Raw genomic sequence first — 12,397 nt, forward strand, 5'->3', positions numbered from 1 at the left:
TCAACATCCTCAGGGTGCCCATTGGTTGCAATGTCATTAGACCATGGGCTCTCACAAAAATGCAAAATGCCTAGCCCCCTAGTGCTAGGTCATAAACCTTAGATCAGCCAACCCGCTCTCATCTTCTCCTCTTTTCCTGTAATCAAGTCCACAGGCATCAGGGGCCAAACTCAACCTGTCTCCTTATTGCTGCATTTCTCCCACTTCCACTCGACAAGTAGATGCATGTGGTCACCTATCAAGCATTTCAGCCTGCTCTCAGGCTCCCTTTAGCATTCAGTCCCAGAGAGGAGTTTTCTTCATGGTTCCAGATTTTTTCCAGCTTCTGACAAAGACTACTGGTTCCTGAGTACTCCAAAGCAATGGGTGGGGCATATCTTTTCAAAGCTTTCTTTGCAGGCATGGCCAAAATCCATCTAAAGATCAAATTTTAGTGACTTCAAGCAAGTGGGCTTACAAACTTTCTATTTTCCTACTTCTCATATTGTCCCCAGAAAACAACTGAGTAAAGTGTGGCTTTATCTGACCTCTGGCTAGACAAGAAAAACAACCATGAGGAAGAGGTCAAACAAATATCTACTCTCCATGTTATGAATTCTTACTTTAGTACCCCACTCCCAAGGTACCACAATGTATTCGTATAGGTACTTTAGAGAAACAGATCCACAGAACATCATGTATAAGAGAGAGTTTTATACAAAGGATAAGTGCACATCAAGAAAACACCCCAACCCAGTGCTGCCCAAGCCCACAAGTCCAACATTAACCCATATGTCCGACACCAATCCACAAAGCCCTCCTCCATCTCACAAAACTGACTCAATGATGCCAACTGCAGGAGGAAAGCCAAGTCAGTGAATGTGAAAACATCTGAGCACTGGCAGGCTTCTCCCCATGGGTGCCCCAGTACCCAAGGCTGTATCGGGGTATGTCCATGTGGCTTCTCCTCAGGGATGTCTTGCAGGAAGTGAAACGTGCCAGTTGAAGCAGGGAACTGGCTAAAGCAGCTGTACCCTGGTCTGATGATCACAAAGCAAGAGACCCAAGAACTAGAAAGGCGAGGCTCAACGAGTCATTTAGCTCTTCACCCTTCAATTAATCCCACATGTGTTTATCAGCCAGGTTGGCACAATAAAATTTAACTATATCAAAATTCCAACATGTAGCTCCAGAAGACAAAGTCATATATTATAACTGAATGTTCAAGGACCAAGAATTCGAAAGGTAAATGAGAAGAACACATGCAGCATATCTGAAACTGAAAGAACTCAAGAAACTTCAAGCCCTGATTTGCAACTTGAAATGCTATATAGAGCAAAAATATTGAGCAATGCAGGAATCATCAAGAAAAGATGGAAAGAACATAGAGTCTCATTGGTGCTATTGCACAAATGTACTTTAGTTCTTTGGTGCTTCCTTCCCCCCACAATCATGACCTCACTTCTACCTTACATGCTCAGATTAGACCAGAGCATGCACACTGCTACAGATATGAGCTTGCAACACAGGGAATCCAGGATAGATAACCCTCCCCAGGGACAACGAGACGAGATACCAGGAGGATTAGGGGAGAGTGGGGGAAGAAAAGGGGGGACAAATCACAAGGATCAAGCTATAACCCCCTTTCAAGGGGGTGAACAATGGAAAAGTCTGTGGGTGATAGAGAATTATGTGATATATGAAAATAACATTCTATAACTTATCAACAGTTCATGAAGGAAGGGGAAGAAAATGAATCTTATATCAGGGGATCAAGTGGGAAGAGAATGCTTTGAAAATGATGATTTCAGTGTATGTGCTAATGTGCTTGACACACTGGATGAATGTACAGATTGTCATATGAAATATAAGAGCCCCCAATAAAAGTATTTAATTTTTAAAAAATAGGACTGAAAAGAAAAAAATATACGGAGTCACTATGCCAAGAAGAACTAATCTACAGTCCACCATTTCAGGAAGTAGCCTATGAGCAAGTAAAAATGATGCTGATGGAAGAAGTTAAACTGCACTGAATACATTTGTCAAAAACAGGGTCAAAGAATTGATAGAATACCCATTTAAATGTTTCAGACAGTTGAAGAAGTACTGGTATCACTCACTTCTCTGTGCTAGGAAATTTGGAAGACAGCTTCATGGCCAACTGACTGGAAAATATCCTAATGTGTGCCCAGAACAAAGGATGGTGACCTGGAAGAATGCTCAAACTACAGAAAGATATCAATGACATTTCACACAAGTAAAATTTTGATTAAGACCACCCAACAACTGTTGCATCAGTACATGGACAGGGAGCTTCCAGGAGATCAGGCTAGAGTCAGAAGAGAATGTGGAACCAGGAATATCATTGCTGATGTCTAATGCAACCTGACTGAAATCAGGGAACAGCAGAAAGCTGGTTAGTTGTGTTTCACTGACTACACAAACGCATTAGACAGTGTAGACCATAATAAAGTGTGGATCACCTTTAGTAGAAGGGCAATTACGCACACTTCATCGTGCTCATTCAGAACTTGCACATGGATCAAGAGGCGGTTGTGTGAACCGAACAAGGGAATACTTCATGTTTTAACACCAGAAAACATGTGAGTCAGGTTTGTGTCCTCTCACAGTACTTATTCAGTCTGTACACTGAGCAAATAATCAAAGACACAGGCTTATCTGAAGACAAATGTGGCATCAGTATTGGAGGAAGGCTTATTAACAACCTGTGGTTTACAGATGACATAACCTTTCTTGTTGAAAGTGAGGAGGGATTGAAGCACTTGCTGATGATGATCAATATGGATTACACATCAATGTAAGGAATACCAACATCCTCACAAATGGATCAATAGGACACATCATCATAAGCATAGAAAAGGTAGAACTTTTCAAGGATTTTGTCTTACTGAGATCCACAATAAATGATCATTAAATCAGCAGTCAAGAAATTAAATGATACATTACATTAGGTAAATCTACTATACAAGACCTCCGTTAGTGTGTTAAAGAGCAACAATGTTATTTAAGGACTAGGGTGTGCCTAATTCAAGCCATGCTATTCTCCATTGAGTCATATGTATATGAAAGTTGGACAATAAATGAGGAAGACCATAGTAAAATCAATGCTGTGGTACTGTAGAAGAATACTGAAAGTACCAGGATTCCTAAAAGAACCAACCCACCTGTATTGGAAAATAAGTTCAGAGTGCTTCTGAGAGGAAAGGATGGCAATACTTCATCTTACATTCCTTGGGCATATTGCCAGGAGACTCCTTGGAAAAAGACATCATGTTTGGTAAAGTAGAAGGGCAGAGAAATAGAGGGATACCCTGAGCGAGATGGATTGACATAATGGCTACATCAATGGGCTCTGTCATAGGAAGAGATGATGCAGGACCATGCAATGTTTTGTTCTGTGTGTACAGGGTCACTATGGGTTGGAGCCTATTTGATGGTACTTAACTGCAACGACATGGGAGAAAATATTGAAAGATGCAGGAAAAATCAGAAAAAGATGGAAAGAAGTATGCAGTGTCATTGTACCAAAAAAGAACCAGTCAACATTCAACCATGTCAAGAGGCAGCATATGACCTAGAACTAACAGGACTGAGGAAAGAAGGCATTACTCAAAATCAAGGCTCCAGGAATTGATGCAACACCAATGGAAACATTTCAACAAATCACTGAAGCACTGGAAGCATCATGAGTCTATGTCCCAAAATTTGCCAATCAGCTCCATGGCCAAGAGATGCATATTTGTCCACAATCTAAATAAAGATGTACAAACAAAATGCTCAAATTGTAGAATAAGGTAAAAAAAAATCACATGCAAGTAAAATTTTTCTGAATGCCATCCAGCAACTCTTGCTTCAGTACATTGACAGGAACCTGCCAGAGATTCAGGTGGAGTCAAAATAGAACATGGAACAAGGGATATCATCGCTAATTTGAATACGTTATAAGGCAAGACCAGTTTCTGGAAAAAGATCTCATGCTTGGTCAATTAGAGAGGCAGCAAAAAAAGAGGAAGCCTCTACAAGACGGCTTGACACAGTTGCTTCAACATTACGCTCAAATAAAACAAAGATTGTGAGCACGGTGCAGTACTGAGCAGTGTTGTGTTCTGTTGTACATAGGGTCAATATGGGTCAGAAATGCCTCGAAGATACCTAACAACAACAACATGGACAAAACATTGAAGGATGCAAGAAATAATAAAAGATGAAGAAGGAATAAACAGAGTCACTGTGCTAAAAAGCCTTGGTCGACCTTAAACTATAGTTATTTCAAAAAGTGTCATATGATCCAGAACCAATAGTATTAGGGAAGAAATTCAAGCTACACTACAAGCATTGGTGGAAAAGAAGCATTGGAAATACTCATTCACCAATGCCAGGCTACGGGACTAACATACTGGAATAGAACTGTATAGAAGATATTCCAATAAAGATAACCCAACAGAATGTGAAAATTATGGAATAATATAATTAATATCACATACAAGCAAAAATTTTTTTGTAAATAATTCCAAATTTTTTCAGTAGTGCAATGCAACCCACCAATTGAAGTCATGTGACTGTAGACTGGCAAAAGAACAAAAAAAGCTTGGAGAAACAGCTAGAAGGCTCATAGATGTGAGGATGGTGATACTTCATCTAATATCATTTGGTCAAGCTATCAGGAGAGACGTGTCTGTAAAAAGACATCATGAATGGTAAAGTGGATGGTCAGAGAAAAAGAGAAATGCTTTCAACAAGACTGCTTGTCACAGTGGCTGTAACATTTGGCAGAAGCATAACAATTATGAAGTTGTCATGGACCAAGCAGTTTTCAGTGCTGCTGTACATAGGGAAGTTATGGGTCAGAGGCAACCCATGATGGCAGCTAACTGTAACAACAACAAAGTCAAGTTGATTCTAATATAAATCAAGATAAATCTGTGCATCTATTCATAATGACTTAGGTGTGAAGATTTGCTTTTACAAATAAAAGATCCTCAGGTAGCTTTAACCTGTTTGAAGCTATTTAAATTTTGTATTTTTTGCTGCTCTCTTGACAAGTTGACTGCATATTAAAATATGTGATGCTGCTCCAAAGAGATATCAGCAGTCTCTAACAATTCCATTGCGTTCAAGAAACACACAGCTTCCCACTTGTTTGTCTGAAGCAGACCCTAGCAGAGCAGGGGAGGCTCTCAGGTCTCCCACCCATGGGCAGCAGGTTTGTTTGAACCACGGACCCTTCAGTCCAGTACTTAACTATTGTTCCATAGTGTTTTCAAATAAACACCTCTGTGAGTTTTAATTTTATTATTTGTTTCATTCCAGTAGTCAGTGTTTCTTCCATGAGCTTTAACTAGTCTATTATTAAGAACAAGGTGTAAAGTGTTTTATGACATCATTTTGATTTTTTCTTTATTTTCTGTCTTTTAAATGATCTTTGGATTCTTCATGAATTATATTCTTAATGCCATCCCATAGATTTTCAGGTCTTCTGTCATTAGTGTTCAATGTATCAATGTTTTTTATTAATATGTTTCAAAATCCATGTGGGATAAAATCAAGTTCATCTTTTGGCTCTCATAGACTTGTTTTAATTTTCATTAGTTTCCATTTGAATTTACATATGAACAATCGCTGGCTTGTTCCACATCAAAACCTGTCCTTGTATTAGCTGATTTTAAAATTATTTGATTATTAATTGAAAAATTAGAAACAAACTTATCTCATAAACTCTAAAACTAAACTTGTAAATTTGGTTATATTATTTATTCATCTGCAAACTTTATCTCTGTTTAAGACATCTTAAAAATGGTATTTGAATTAAAATCCCAAAGCATTCCAATACCATAATTAATGTAATACAATTGGATATTTATACACCTCTTTTCTAGTTTAATTAATAACCAATATAATCCATTGAAACTGATTATTAATAGGACCAGGAAAATAATTGGCCAACATTCAATCATTTCAAGAAATAGTACACAATAAACATTAATGGCATTGCAGGAGGAAATCTAAGCTGCACCAAAGGCATTTGATAAAAATATAAACTTTAAATATTCCATGGATTGATGGAATACCATTTGAATATTTAACAAACTGAAGCAGCTTTGGAAGGACACACTCTTCCATTCCTAACAAAGATGTCCCAACTGAACATGGAAACTATTAAACAACATAATTGATAGTGTAACACAAAATATATGACCCAATTCTTTTACTGTCATTATCCTAATTTATCATCTATGATCCTCACCTAATCTCTTCAGAATTTGTGTAATTTGGTACATATTTCATTAGCTGATACAGTTAAAATTTATTGTGCCAACATGACCGATAAACACATGTGGGGTTAATTGAAGGGTGGAGGGATAAATGGCTCAGTGAACCTCACCTTTCTAGGGTTTCTTGCTTTGTGATGATCGGACCAGGGTGCAGCTGCCTTAGCCAGTTCTCTGTGTTAGCTGGCAAGGCTCACTTCCTCCAAGACATCCCTGAGGAGAAGCCACATGGACATAGCCCGATGCCACCCTGGGTGCTAGAGGAGCCATGTGGAGACCCCTGCCAGCACCGAGATACTAAAACACTCACTGATTCGGCTTTCCTCCTGCAGCTGGCATCATTGAGACTGTTTTGGGGAGATGGAGGAGGACTTTGTGAATTGGTGTTGGACATACGGGTTAATGTTGGACTTGTGGGCTTGGGCAGCACTGAGTTGGGATGTTTTCTTGATGCACACTTAACCTTTATACAAAACTCTCTCTTATACATGAGTTTCTGTGAATTTGTTTCTCTAAAGTACCCAGATTAACACATTAGCAATCATGATTTTTTTTTTCTGAAAGAGTCTCCAAATACTCTCAAAATCATCCCAAGCAAAGCTAATTCCTGCTACCTGGTTAGTCAAGAGAAGTTACTCTGAAACTGGCCTATGACCTAAAGCACTTTGTCTGTCTGTCTCCTTGCTTATGGTCCACAACAGCCCCCTTTAGTTGTCCGGAAACCTAGGGAAGTGTGAAACATTTGTATGCCACTCCCCTGTCATGTGAATTCCACTGCAAAAAGAATGCAATGTCTATTATTTAGATTTCTAAGGACTCCATCAAGACAGTATTCTGTGTTGCTGTTGGTCTCCCTGCTGGCGTCACCTGCTAATACACTTCTGTGCTTGTGTTTCTGTTTTCTTTCTCTCAAATTTTGAGTTCATGAATTTTAGTATAAAAATCTTTCTTTTATTTAGATTAATGCATGTTTTGAAGAATCACATAGAGTTTCTTTTAATTTTATTTTTCTTTTAATTTTATTTTTGATGCTCACTTAGACCCTCCTAGGAAATGTTCCATCTTTTCTTTCCAACATAATATATTATTTTTCAACCATTTTATTGGAACACAGCTGCTGGGTCAATAATCTTGTCAACTGAAGAATAATCATTTCAGATATATTCATTTCTACTATAAAAACAAAATAATAGTTATTTTAAATGTTCTAGTACCTTTTCGGGGGAAATATCCATTTAGCTGCCTTGAGTATAGAACTGCATGTAAAAAAATATTACACTCTGAGTTAATGAAATAAACACTTCTAAATGTAATGATAAAACACAAGGGAATACTAGAAGGTTATTTCATTAAGTTATGTCAAAAAGCACCATATATAATTGAGAATTGGAGAATCCATAATTGGAGAAATTTAATGTGAAGGCAAAATAAAAACTATAGAAATTGAAGGCAATTAATTCAGAAATATTAATTGAGGATTTTATTTTCTGTGAGCAAATCTATAAGGAATGCACAAAAATGTAGTGAGCTCGGGTGAGATCATGTTTAGGTAGTAATTACCTTGCTATAATCTTGTAAAGTTTAAATGAAATAGTGTATATAAAACCACCAACAGCAAGCCATTGAAAAATGAGTTATTCTCTCTTCTTAATAAAAAAGAGAGAAAAACCTCATTGCTACCTAGTCAATTCTAACTCATAACAGCCTTACCAAAACATATCGAAGGATGTAGATCTTTATGGAAACTGAGAACCTTAACTTTCTCTGACAGATCTTCTGGTAGTTTTAAATCGATGACCTCACAGCTAGCAGTTCAAAAGTTATATGGGTTCTAAAATGTATATGGAATAAGAGACCAATCTCCAAAATTATCAAAACCATCCACCAATTGAAAAGTAAAAGACTAATAGTCTGTTTTTTAAATGGGCAGATGTACACAAAATGGAACTTTGTCACTGATGAAATTAAGGCACCCAAAGAGCAAATGAAGCAATGCTCAAGAACAATTTGCAGTAGAGAAATGTAAATCAAAGCAACAAGATATCTCCTCACCACAGCACAAATAATAAAGTTAAAAACAATGTAACAGAAAACAACAAATGCTAACAAGCGTGTGGACAGACAAGACCCTCTTACACTACTGTTTGGACAGTAAAATAGTGAAAACACTGTGGAAAGGGGTAAGACCCTTCTTCAAAAACATACTAATAGAAATACCAGATGGCATAGCAATCCTTATAGTCTGTGTATGTCCTAAATAAATAAGAGCTATGGCTTGGAGAAATAAATGCATACACATATTCATTGTAGCCTTATACACAATTGCAAAAGTAATGGAAACAACTTAATTGTCCATTCATGTAAGAATGGAGAAACAAACTATGGTACAGACATACAATAGAAAAACTTATCAAACATTCAACAACGATGCCAAGTGCGTAGAACAGCTCACAACCTGTATGAACCTAGAGACCATGATGCTGCGTGAAATTAATCACAAAATAACAAATATTATAGTAGACAAATATTGTTAAAAAATTAACAAAATGTTTTCAGACTACAAGAAAATGATAGTTATCTGGAGAAGAAGGGCAGAAAGCTTAAGTCACTTTGGATAAAGGGAAATATAATATATAAGAGGGAGTTTGGGGGGAAATGATAAAGCAGATGGAAACACTGGGAGGATTAGAAGAATAAAAAGCCACAGAGATCACTACAGTTGTGTGTACATCATGCATGGAAAATGACCCATGAGTAGATACGCAGATAGACATGCACTCTGAATGGATGTGTTGGGGAGAAGAATGGGAATATGCTGACAAATATGTCTCTTCAGCTTATACAGAAAGTATTTGTACTGAGGTATTCACTTTTGCTGTAAATATATACATGAAGTGTTGTAGCATACAGGAGACAAAAAAGTTTTATAAAAAACATCTTAGACATAACCAAACATGTTGAGAAGTCAATAGCTGGATCTGGGGACTCAGGACCACAATCTTAAGGAACACCAAGGTCAATTGGAAAAATATAGTCTAGAAAGACAAAGTTGTATTTCCCATACTGGTGAGTAGTGACTGAAATTTTTACAATATTATGATATGTCATCTAAATTTCAAATATATTCACTCCCTGTTGAAAGGTATGTTAGTCTGGGTGAACTAGCAAAACAAATTCATGGACACTGATATGTGTTTAAGAAACAGCTTTATAAATGAGAGCAGTTGAATATTGAGAAGATATCCCAGCCCAGTCCAGATTAAGTACATAAGTCCAATATTAGCCCATATTTGCAATACCAATCTATAAAGCCCTCTTCAGTGTCACAAAATACATACAATGATACCAAATTCAGGATGATCACAGGCTAGTGGGTTGGAAGTCTTGTGGATCCAGTGGCATTGTATGCATCTCACCTCTGGCAAGGATCTCTATGTGGCTTCTCCAACTCTAGAGGTCTGGTTGCATCAGGTTAGGTCCACATGCCTTCTCGAGATCCCAGAGCATAACACCATGTGTCTTGTCTGTAGAGCATCTCTCACGGAATGAGCAGAAAGAGTGTGTTTCCTGCTTCCAAAGAGGAAATATAGGCGTTCTCAAACTCCTCAGGAGGCCATGCACGCACAGAGGTCTCATTGGCTATATCCTGATTGATAGACAAGGCTCCACGCCTTCACTCTTAATCCTCAAACTGATACCAGATTATGTAACTAACACAGATGACCCCTTGTCAACTTGACACTTTCAAATAACTCTTTAACTACATGTAATTTTCAAACAAAAAATAATAAAATCTTATCTCTACCTAATAGGATGAAACTAAAATACATACAATTAAAAAATGTGCCACTTATTTAAACATAGCATTCTATAAGTGGACAACACAACAAAATTCTATGCCTAACTATTGCAGTTAAGTAACACTAACATCTTAATGTTATAAATATATTTCTATGAATATATTCCCCTGTGAAAGTTTGTAAGGAGGCCAATTCATGCCTTTATCCTCCCAATTGTGGGTATCCAAGTTCTATACTGCCCTCTTACAACCCAGTGCTCTGAGGAGACAATCATATTCTTTGATGGGAAGAATCTTCATTCTAGTTGGAACCTTGTGATTTCCGCTTCCAGAAGCAATGCCAAATCAGGACAGGTCATTTCAGCAGTAATATACGCACCGGTTCACAGAGTCAAAAATCTCCGCTTCATCTGGTCGGGTTGTGGTCAACTCAATGTGGGCTGCCTCACTTAGCCTCACCAGGTTGCTCATTGGTCGCCTTGCCATGGGCTTGCCATACATTGATCACGGACTTGCCATATATTCTCAACAATCCTGGCAACTTGGGCTCGGTCATGAACTTCAAGGCAGCCACTCTCATCGTCTCTTCTAGTCCCTGTGAACCGGATCCACGGTGTCAGTGTCCAGACACAACCCGTCTCTTTATTGCTGCATATCTCCCACTTCCACTCAACAAACGGATTCAGGTGGTCACTTTGCAAGCATTTCAGCCTACCCATGGGCTTCCTTTAACATTCAGTCCTAGAGAGAAGTTTTCTTCATGGTTCCAGAATTGTTCAGCTTCTGACAAAATCCACTAATTCAAACTTCAACTTCCAAAGAGTTCCTTTTATCTTCAATCTGTCAACAGCCTCCCAGGCAAAAATCTCTTGGAATGCAAATTTTCTCAGTACTCCAGAATACTGGGTGGGGCATATCTTTTCAGAACCTTCTGTGCAGGCATGTCCTAAACCCATTTAAGGATCCAATTTTAATAGCTGAAGACAAATGGGCTTGCAAGCTCTCCATTTTCATACTTCCCATAATCACATCTATAAATCCTTATGTCAACAATAATAAGCAGAAAAATAAGCAGAAGAAATCAATATAAACCAAATAGAATCAGATACTAAACTAAATTCTTAAAGCAGTAGAGTTCAATCCACATTCAGCGTAATTAAATCCTTAACTAAACTGTTCTATTGAATAAAAATATGGGATGAGGCCTCTAAGAGTGTGTTAGTCTGGGAAAACTAGAGAAACAAATCCGCAAAAACTCATATATGTATGAGAGAGTTTTATATATAGGGAAGTGTATATTTAGAAAGCACCCCAACCCAGTCCAGTGCAAGCCCATAAGTCCAACTTTGCCCATATATCTGACACTTATCTACAAAGCCCTCATCAAACTCACAAAACGCACAATGACACTGAGTACAGGAGGGTCACAGGCCAGTGGGTAGAAATTCTTTGAATCCAGTGGCGGTGTAAGCATCTCAGCACTGGCAGGGGTCTCCATGCGGCTTCTCCAGCACCTAGAGCTGCATCAGGCTAAGTCCCTGTGGCTTCTCCTCAGGGATGTCTCATAGGAAGTGAGTCTTGACAGCTGAAGCAGTCACACACTAATATGACCATCAGAGAACAAGAGACTGGAGACAAGAAAGGTGTGGCTCACTGAGCCATTTATCTCTCTGCCCTTCAATTCTTTCCGCATGTGTTTATCAGCCACGTTAGCACAATAAACCTTAACTATCACACTGAGTTAAGCATTATGTTTTCCATCAGCTTTGAGGTGGTTCGCATATGGTTACAGGGTCACCAGTCACTAGGTGGGTAACACAAAACTGGTCTCTGAGTGGAAAGAGGAAACAGAAGCCTGAATTGCAAACATGATGGTACAGGAGCGTGCGTTGTTGATCACTGTCAATGGACGTCTCATGAGGTTGTGCATAGAGAGTAGGCACCTTGGGTCACAAGTCCAGCAGCATGGGAGCTGACATTTGGATCAGCAAACATGACGACTGTACCATAAATTAGCAAGGAGGTTTTGAAAATGAGCCAAGGCAGATGAAAACAGAAAACAAACAAACAAAGGAAAACGCCCATAGACCCAGTAATGGGTTTTGTTCTTGGAGTAAATCCTAGCTCCAACTTAAGAACAATTAGTAAATCACGGCTCTGCTTAATGCTCGCCCTCAGGAAGGGAGCACAGAAGATATGGGTGTTACAGAAAAATGTGGTGAAAAAATTGGATGGTGCCTGTTTTTTTAGATAAAAAAGCATCTCGGGTCTTAAAGATTTGATTCCAAATAAGCAGCCATCTGAATAAAATGGATTAGTCGATAAGAAA

The sequence above is a fragment of the Tenrec ecaudatus genome, chromosome 2 (assembly GCF_050624435.1).
Source record: "Tenrec ecaudatus isolate mTenEca1 chromosome 2, mTenEca1.hap1, whole genome shotgun sequence".
Classification (NCBI taxonomy): domain Eukaryota; kingdom Metazoa; phylum Chordata; class Mammalia; order Afrosoricida; family Tenrecidae; genus Tenrec; species Tenrec ecaudatus.